We start from the raw sequence: 10,602 nt of genomic DNA, 5'->3' as shown, positions 1-10,602 counted from the left end.
AGAGTCGTTATTTCGATATTGAAGAGCTGGGTGCGATATTATTTTTACATTTAAATTAAACGTAGTAGAAAAAATTCTTGTGTCATTAGAATTGTAACAATAAGATTTATTATCACGATTGTACATGTTGGGATCATCATACTCAATTTGTTGTATATGGTATTGATTGGGCTAAAAATATGAAAACTGTTCTTGTCTATTTCGTTGGTGTACTGATAGATTTTGTCTTGCTGTGGGGTGTAACTGCTGAGCAAGATATATATGTAAATTCTGATGGTACATGTTAGCGTGAGTATTAGGGTGTAATATTTGCCAACTTCTTCGGCTTCTAAAGCTACCCGTAAAGCGCCAGTAAAGGTTTTTGGTATTTTTGACATTATGTTGGCCTTGAATCCATCGGGTAAGCCTCGCATAAATGCTTCACGACCAACCATTTCTAGATATAATTTTAAATCAGGCTATTGATTTTCAGGAATATTGTTGAAAGCGACTTCTATTTTTGCTGCTCTAGCGCCTTGGTTAATGAGTTGGGAGATTCTTTCATGAAAATCGCGAACAGTTTCTCCCAGCTTCACCTGAGGATTATAATTGTCGGTGATGTATTGAGCGTAAGTCTTGGAAGGAGCAAAGTGTGCCTTTAAATGGTTTATAAGATCGTCTAATGTATTTATTGTTAATCTGTCTAGACAACTTCTTGCTATACCCTTTATGCGTAAAGCTGAGTTATTTATCACGTTACGTGATAATTCAAGGAATTCAAGTGATTTTTTGGCTTCCCGTGCACTATGGTATTGTTCAAGTAACTGTACCCCTGTAGCTACATCAGCTACCTTGTTTATATCCTCAAGTGTATGATCCCTTAATGAAAAATTTTAAAAATACAAAAGAAAAGAGAAAAATTTATTTATAAAAAAAAATGATAAACAAATTAGGATTAGGTTAAAGCATACTTCAAGTAAAACGAAAGGCTTAGTTCCCCTCAAGAGATGCCAATTTTTTACGTCTGAACTTAAAAGTGAAGGGCGGAACTCGTAGATTTGTTCTACAAACAAATAAATTAAATTTTTATTCGTCAGGAACTAGCCCTCGGCTTTAAGGTCGTATTTGTTCTTACTTGCTGTATGCTTTTCTTTTAAATCGTTGACTCGGCAATGTAGTGTTAGGTTTCAACGAATGGTATGTGTAGAGAGGTGTTGGTATATCGTGCGCCAAGCTAGCGTTGACCTACTGTTTGAATTTATCTGATGTAATATGGTCGTAGCGTATTTTATTCGTCTCTTTATCTGACGTCCTCGTAAGGTCTTTATCATCCGTTGTGTACTCAATTTTTTCTTCGTATATAATTTATTTATCAAAGTGAAATTTAAATTTTTATCAATTGAAATTTGGATTCTTAGAACACTTTATATAATTTAGTAATTAGAGTATTTTATTTAAGAAAAGAAATATAATTAACAACCAAGTTATGTCTTATCTCATGATTTAATAATTCAGTGATGCCGAAAATAATTTATTTTACAAATAATATTAATTATAAAGGTTCAGATTCACGTTAACAATATTTTAACAAGTTTTTTATTTTTCTTAACTTAACGACTTCTATAATCGTTGATTACCCGCTGCTTGCACGCACGCAGTTGCAAGATTTTACAAAGTTGACCGCAACGATGATCTTAATCCTATACGAAAGTACTCGTGGTGATGGAAATAATTAGGCTGCTGCTTTTAACGTCGGAACCCAAGTCGACGGCCCTTTCTTTCTTGTTCCTCCTTGATTCACTTTTTAGGCAAGTGTACAGTGGTCTGGTTTGCTTAAGCTTTTCTCACACAGCTTAGTCACCGAACTAAGTCTTGGATTTGCTTGAATTGCATCTTTTAACACGTAGCCTAATCACTGAACTAAGTCTTACATCCGCTTGAAAGACGAACAGAACTCACTCTCCAACCTTTATAGTTACTTTGGAGCACTTGATGAAAGAGAAAAGGCAACTATTGGTATGTGCAAGGAGTTTTTATACTCTTGCATTTAAAGAAGACACGTCAAGTTAAGGATCTGAACGACCAATCAGAGCTTAACCCAATGACTCTCAATTTATACAAGCATAAACGTGGTGCAACAACTATACCACAAACAATGGTCAAAGTTGCTGATCTCTCGGTTGTTTTATTTGGTACAGTTGATCTTGAAACTGTTCACGACATTCGCTGTGGGACATTCTTAGTAGTGAATGTTGAAACTGCTGATTGTTTTCATTCTTACGAATATTTAGTGCAAATTTGTTGTAGTAAGATGAGCGCTATATAAGATTATTTGGAAATCGCACGGGTAGTTAAAGTTTTGCGATGACAGCTCTTTTCAAAGGAAGTAAGTTATATGCCACGAGATTGCAGAAGTAGCTATACAGCTTCATGTTTTTACGATCGCTGAGCATTTTCTTTTAATAATTTTTTAATGGAGCTGTGTATTTCAAAAATAATGAATATTAAGTATATGACATAGGATGTCACATGGCAACGAGCTAATAAAAAATTTTTTTGAAATTAATAAGCAAAGGATAATTATAACATAATAATACATTTTTGATTCAGACGTAATTAAATCTCATTACAGAAAAAAAGATAGATAGAATATTATAAAAAAAATTAGGAGACAAAAAACATACCCACAATCTAAATTATACCTTACAGATAATAATTAAACAGTAAAAATGGTCAATGAGAATGATAATTTAGTTAATGCCGATATAACAGTAGCTAAAGCGTTGTTAGAGTTCCTTAACAAAAATTTTCTGTTTCAACATGCAATCAAATTTATTTATGTATTTGATAGAAAAATATTCCACTCAAAGGCTACATTTAAGATATCAGATTAGAAAATGGTGGGTAAGAGACGATCAAAAAAATCTGTATAAAAAGGTAGTGTTACCAAATTTGCGAGGTGCCGCGTGTATAAGCGTAAGTGGCCAAGACTTCAAAAGTCTTGAGGCATTTACAAAACGTTAAAAAAAAGATATATAACAGAAAAAACTATTTCTTACTATTAAACGTAGCAGCAAAAAGTATGTCAACAACAAGGCCAATTGGTTGGTAAATATTATAATTATGTAAACCTACTGCTGAGCGCTAGTGAAAAGGTTTTAGTGAAGGATAAGGGCAATACATACAACGCACATATAATGACATGGCATGAAACATGTTCATGAGAGGTCTAGAAACTATGATAGGAAAGCAGGTAGATGCGAGATAAACTGCTTTCTAGCCAAGGCCTTAAAGTATGCATTAAGATTGGAGAGCTGAATAAAAGCAGGTGTAACCCTGGCTACACGATACCATACATCATCTTACAGTGATTTAGAAAATAATTAAAATAAAAAAATCAACAGCCCATCAGGTACCCTGATCAGCCATTCTTATAGTATCAAATAGGACAAGTTATTGAACAATGTATGAACAATCAAAATTACAATGTTAATATGCAGTATAATAATGTATTAGAATTGTAATGGACAATATCAACTATCTAGCAGTAGGCAGTATTACCGTGAACATAATCAGAATCAGGGAAAAGATCAGAATACTTAAAATCATTAAAAGAACTCCAATTATTATCAAAATAATTCAGGACGATATAATAACAAGAAACCTAATGATTATTATATTTGAAGAAATGCTAATTATAATCCTAGAAATAATCAAGTATATTGATGTACAGGTCAGAATTATAGAAAATATCCAGAAAAATACTAATTAGAAGCACTAAAACTTCAAACCAAATTATTAAAACTAGTACAAATCAGGAAATGACCGATTGCCATGTCGTATAATCTTTCAGGCGGCCTACCCCCATCGTCATTTGAAGGTAAGCCTCTAACGACAAAATTCAACCTCTACACTAAATGTTTTAGCGCAAGTAATAAACATAGCAACATAATCGAAACCTTCCATATTAGTACACGCCAGAGACTCCAAGCCCACAAGCATCAGGTTGTTAGTCCCTGAAGGAAAAAATCGCTTTGTCTCACTCATGCTTAATAATGGCACTACCTCATACCTGATGAAATAAGACCAATGTCCCACATTTTCACGCGTAAAAATAAGTGGGATTAAAAATCTTACTGGAATTACACTTCACTTAAGTTTAACTAAAGAAACAACGTATATAACTATACAAGAAAAACCTACAATTTTTCATGTGATCACTGACAATTTTCTCATCAAAGGTGGCGGTCTATTAGGTCAAAACTTTTGTAAAAAACGACGAGCCATATGATCATATCATCATGATGCTATAGTATTAGACGATAATGTAATGAACTTTAATCCTTTTTTAAAAACTTTTAAATGAATAAAGCGAATGGAAAGGGTTGAAAAAGAACAGAAAGCAAGAAAATTCAAGACACAATCGCTGGAAAATCAAATTTTAGCTTCTACTTTAGGAACGAAGTAACAGAGTGTTCTAGAGATAAAATTCACCAACAAAAGTTTTACTTCGACTACATTGTAGGCGAGCCCAAGAAGTCAAATATACCTAAATACGAAAAATTTGATGACATAAAAGCTGATATACATTCTTTAGATAAAAATGACAGATTGATATAATCAGAGAGGGGTTATAGTTTTATGAAGTCCACTGATAATAAAACTGATGAAAGTGGTGTACAGAGTAAAAATCATAAATCAGACGGCCAAGATTTACTCTAACCTTATGTCATTGATTGGAGAATAAATACTACAAGTGAAGATCAACATTGCCTTATCAAGGCCCAAAAAACACTTATAAATTAACTAAATATACCTTTAAGGCTCGAACACGTCAGAAACTAAGAAGTAATTCAATTAATATAAATTTACCTAAAGGATACTTACTAGGAGTCAACGTAGGATATGATAAAGTGCATGTAGCAGAAGAGATATTAATGAATGAAAACAATAAAGGACATATTTTAGAAATAATTACCAATGAGGATGATGTTACGGTTGAAATAGATTCAACAAAAATCCTACCCTTTGAATACGTTGCTCCTGAATTTGACCCTGATACTGGTAGTAAATATGTAAGATCAGCTATTAAAAACAAACAAGACCTAACAAGAAATCTAAGAGGACTAGTGCGTACTGGTTACTCAATCCTGAATGAACAGGACCAAATTTATTGTCTGATTTCCAAATTTTTAGAAATGTTCTTGGTACTGGGAGACCCTTTACCCTGTACTAATCTTGTTGTACATAAAATTTTTACGGAAAATAATATGTCCACTAACACTACACAATGTTGTTACCCACCGGTACAAAGAAAAGTTTTAGAATGTTATGTAGTAAAAAAACTTAATGTCAAATTATTATACATTGACCTCTTTCCATCCAAATTGCGCCATGTATACTATTTACAGAAATTTTTCTATTATAGTATAGAAATGTTAAATAATTTGACATAATACTCACCCATCGAGTAATAACATTAATATCTAAAAAAACTTAATAATGAAATAGTTGAGCCTTCGTCATTTCCGTATGATTTACCTCTCTATATAGTTAAAAAAAACTTCATAGCCATTGAGATCGAAAATAGAGGGTAGTAATTGATTTCCAAGAACCTAATGAAAGAGCCACTAATGATGCATATCCATTGCTCAACTACGCAGATATTATGGGCCAGTTAAAAGGATCCATATATCTTTTAATTGTTAATTTAGCAAGTGGATTCGAACAAATTTCTATGATTAAACATGATAAGTATATAACAGCATTAACGACACCTTATGGGCATTACTAATACAGATGAATGCCTTAAAGCTGGAAAAACGCACCTGCCACGGCACAACAGCTGATAAATTTTGTAATAAGAGGCTTATTAAGTGTTGAAATAATAGTGTACTTAGATAATATTATTATTTACGCAAAAGATCTAGTATATTATGACCGTAAAGTTCGATTACTTTTCAACCAGTTTAGATGAGTGGATATGGTACTCCAGCCAGATAATCTTAAATATTTGCAAAAAGAAGTATTGTTTTTTAGGCCAATAGTAAGTCATCGCGGAATTGAGCTAGACTCTAAAAAGATAAAAGCCGTTAACGAATTTTCACACCAAAAACTGTGGAAACGATTAGACAATTCTTTAGACTAGCAGAATACTACAAACGTTTTAGTAAAGATTTTTGTAAAATAGCTTAGCCATCATCAGATCTATTAAATAAGGGGGGAGAAATTTGAATGGACCGGAGTGCAAGAAAAGAGTTTTTAAATATTTAAAGACCATCTATGTCAAGAGAAAATTTTTTAATTTTCTGAATTAAGCAAATCATTCAAGTTAACATTAGATCTGACTCTGCTGTTAGAGCGATATTAAATAAAAAAAGATGAATTTGACCATCCCGTCACCTATTTTTTAAGAACTATAAATGAAGCCATAATCAATTATTCTACGACTAAAACGGAATGCTTAGCTGCACTATACGCAATGCATCATTTTAGTTGGTACTCATAAAAAAATAAATTTATTTTTGTAGCTTATCATGAAATATTTAATTAAACATTGGAATGCATACAAGGAGAAATTCAGGGCAGCAACTAATGCAATGGATGTTTAAGTTAACAAATTATGAATAGACTCCTAAATACAAGCCGGAAAAACTCAATACCAATGTTTATGTATTAACTAGATATCCAGTAAGACTGTTTTTATACGCTGTGTCTATTCGCACCTTATATCCACGTAAGCGCATGCGCCTCGCTCGATCGGAAAAAAAAAATTGGAACTTATAAGTACTGGACAGTAGAGTTGCCTACTATGCATACGCATCCACTATATGCACGTAATTACGTGGATATACGGTGCGAATAGATACTACAATTTTCATATGTGGAGAACAATATAAATAACATTTGGACGTTTTATGTAAATATAAATAACAGATTACCATTATTACGAGTTATAATGTTGAGTAAAAAAGAAATTGAGGAAAAAAGGTAAACACATTTACAAAAAAAAAGGAATAATAAGAACATCTAATTTAACGACTACCGAATCCAAAGCACTGCCAATAATCTTAAAAGAAACAGTGGAAGTATTTAACCTTGGAGTATGATTAAATCAAAAACAGATGTACCTAAATTAGCTAGGGGCCCTAAGTGAACTCTTAGCTCAAAAATAAACAAGAAACGGCTTAATTTAGACCATAGTGTGATTAATCGAAGACTTAAACACAAACATTTCTACAGCTACAGATATCATCGACATTTTGACCGAGTATATTAGGAAATGTCACTCAAAATACATCAGGATATTTTGGATCTTTATAAGTGAACTTTTTAGAATCAATAGTCTTAACATCATACGCTAGTAATATGAATACAGAAATCACCGAAATAAAACCTAAAAGGTTTGAAAATGAAGAAACGCCCTTATTACTAGTCAGAAATATAGTTAACCTTGATGCATCATCAAGGACAAGTATATTTTTTGAAAATGAACTGAGGGATACTGAAAAATTGTCAAGAAAAAATACACCACCACCAGTACATGACCCTACACAAAGTGAATTACGGCAAGAGCGGACCAAAATGAAAGTAAACTCAAATGCAGATACTGATTTAAACTCAGACGTGACAAATACTAAAACCTTCATTACACTTTAATTACTAAGTAAAGGTTTAATTGATACCTTTCTTAAAGACCAACCTAAAACTATAACAAGTAATGTTGATACGGTAACTTATCAAGCAATACAAAAGTGAACAAAGAAACACAACCAAAGCCTTCAAAAATATTTGGACATGTCTAACAACGATGATAAATCCAAATAAGCTGATACAAATTTTTGATCAGTAACTAAATTTTTTGATGGACATAAGCTGGATCCTGAAGTTCAAGACATATTAACCGAAGTGAATACCTATGACTCCAAAAATTTCGATAATTTTGTATTAGATAAAAGAATTGCAGATATATTAGGACATTCAACAGATTTCAAGCCTTTATTTAATAAAGATTAATTATGTAAAAAATATATAACGAGTGGAAAATTATCAACTACCAATTCTATTCACAAAAATACGTCCTTAAGGTCTAGAACACTGAAGTAAATAAATACTTCTGTTACTGCAGAAAACAGGTGGCTTAAGGCAGTAGACTTCAAATAAATAACAGAAAAAGTTCCAGATAATTTACATCAAAACTACAACAAGCGAAAAATTGCAGTGTAAATAAATCGAAGTTTTACACATGATTTCATACTACTATCGGACTTATACCTTTTCCAACCAATTAATCGATACAAACACGTATGTTGTTTGTAAGGTGTACGTAAGTCTTAGTGATAATAGCATTAGTACTGACAATTATAGAAACGGAAACAGAACTGAACTAATAGACAATGCAATTACCACCAGATTTTGCCTTTCATACAAAAGAGACTGTACTTTATTATATTAGCAAAGATTATCAACTAGTCAAATCTGTCTTCAGACTGTTGAGATCAATAGGTGCACTGGAGCCTAATTATTTGAAATGAAAGAAATCGGAAGTTGGTCAAGTATAAATAACACGTTATGGAGGTCATAATATACTATCAATCGTTATTAATAAGACATCGACCGATTTGATGACTTAAGAAAGTGTTATTTTTATAAGGGATTTAAAAACTTTTAAATTGTTCAGACGAAATCTAAAAACATCTTAAATCATAAAAAGGTGTGATCTTACAGATAAATTAGATCCTGAATTAATAACAGGAATATTATAAACAACGTTTGACAAAACACCTATACAAACTTATCGGAAAATAAAACAAGATTTTTATTGGCCAGGCATGAGAATTCATATTCTTAATGACGTCTAACAATGTAGTAACTGTGAGAAAAAAAGATTGAACAGATACAAACGAGAGAACTCCTAAAAACTAAAAAATTGCCATTTGCTAACCACATAGTTTCACTGAGCTGAGTATATAATATTAGTCCCTGTACCAGATTTGAGATCAAGTATGCTTGCTAATGCATTTGTACAAATATAATGTTAGCACATGGTGTGTCTACATCAATTTTATCAGACAGACATGCTACATTTATGTCTAATTCATTAGAACAACTCATGAGAACCTTAAGGACCAATAATCTAACTACATCAGCATATGATCCTCAAACAAACAGATCACTAGTGCTGCTTCAGCTATCTATATATAACTTACTGTGAAATTTATCATGACAGAGACAACTTGGCTAAATTTTTAGCTTTCACGTATAACATGAGTGTCCATGCAGCGACAAATTTCATGCCTTATGAGCTAGTACGTAGGAGGGTATCAAGGTTACCTTTAAAGATACCTGAAGATGAAAGGTTACAAGTCTATCCATTACATTTACAAAATCTTAGTAAGCGACTCCAAAAAATGTAAATTGCACCAGATAATCTGCAAACGAAAATGTAAATGCGAGCAAAAACAAGATACGATAAAAAAATTCAAGCTTCTTTATGTTAAACCAGGAGTAAAAACATTTGAAGAAGAAAACAATGTTTTATTTAAAAAAAAACCGATTGTGGAATCACATGAGAATACACAGATAGATCAAAACTAGTTTCCCAATAAAAAAATTCTCGAAAGAATTATATTCTACTTGTCTTTCAAAAAAGAACCACGATGAGGATAATAATGATCATCTCAATAACAATAGTACTTAAAGGTTGCGCAAATTCAAACTAAGCTAATCATGGCAACTGTATCATGGACATGAAAACAAAACCTGGAATAAACTAGCAAGGAATCAATGTTACAAAAATGAAAAGAGCTGACTGCGACATAGTGATGTAGCTTGATATCAATAAATTCATATTGGAACACACACCTACTTCAGGATTAAATAAAATTTTTTGATATTGTGTTGTACAGTTTTGTTATCCTAATTATACTAACGATATGAAAATCTTAAAGCAATACTTCTAAACATAATAAATACTGTGGAAAGCCTGGCAAAAGAAAACATTATTGCACCTTTTAGCATATAAATAATAAGAATGACACCATTTAGGGTTGTTTGAAGCATTGCTGTAGAACCTTTTGGCATGGTCACAGAAAACAATATTTATGTTATGAACACTTACATCAACAATTTACATGCTGATTAAAAGAAATATATTTAATTGTATGAACAAAGTAGCTATATTTTTGCAGCTGCATTCAAAAAACTATATAACACTACGAAATGCCATGAGCACATTCTTGCTAATGTAATAAGACACAACATGGTTATGTATGCTTGGCTATGGAACCATATTCCATGAGATTAAGTGTGAAATTCTTGTTTCTACTACGACTGAGAACAGAAGTATTGAGATACTGTTCAATCAAGTCGTGTGGGAGCGCGATGAGGCAAGTTTTAGGAAGCAGAGGAAGCCTTAGCGACCGCATTACTATTTACTTCAGATTTACATACTCGAATTTTTAAATATTGAGAAATAAGTATTTTTGTCGGTATGTTTGATTTATTTTTGTTTAATTTAGTGTCTTTCATCGTACTTCATATCTTCACCAAAAAAAATAGATTTAAAAGTCGTCAGGACAATGAAAACGAGACATGTGTATCTCAAAATGCTCAAAACAAGAT

Source organism: Copidosoma floridanum, unplaced genomic scaffold (assembly GCF_036245765.1).
Source record: "Copidosoma floridanum isolate Cflo_tuat_1 unplaced genomic scaffold, Cflo_Japanese_pri ptg000021l, whole genome shotgun sequence".
NCBI classification, from domain to species: Eukaryota; Metazoa; Arthropoda; class Insecta; order Hymenoptera; family Encyrtidae; genus Copidosoma; species Copidosoma floridanum.
The sequence above is the reverse complement of the archived record's forward strand: the minus strand, read 5'-3'. Positions refer to the sequence as shown.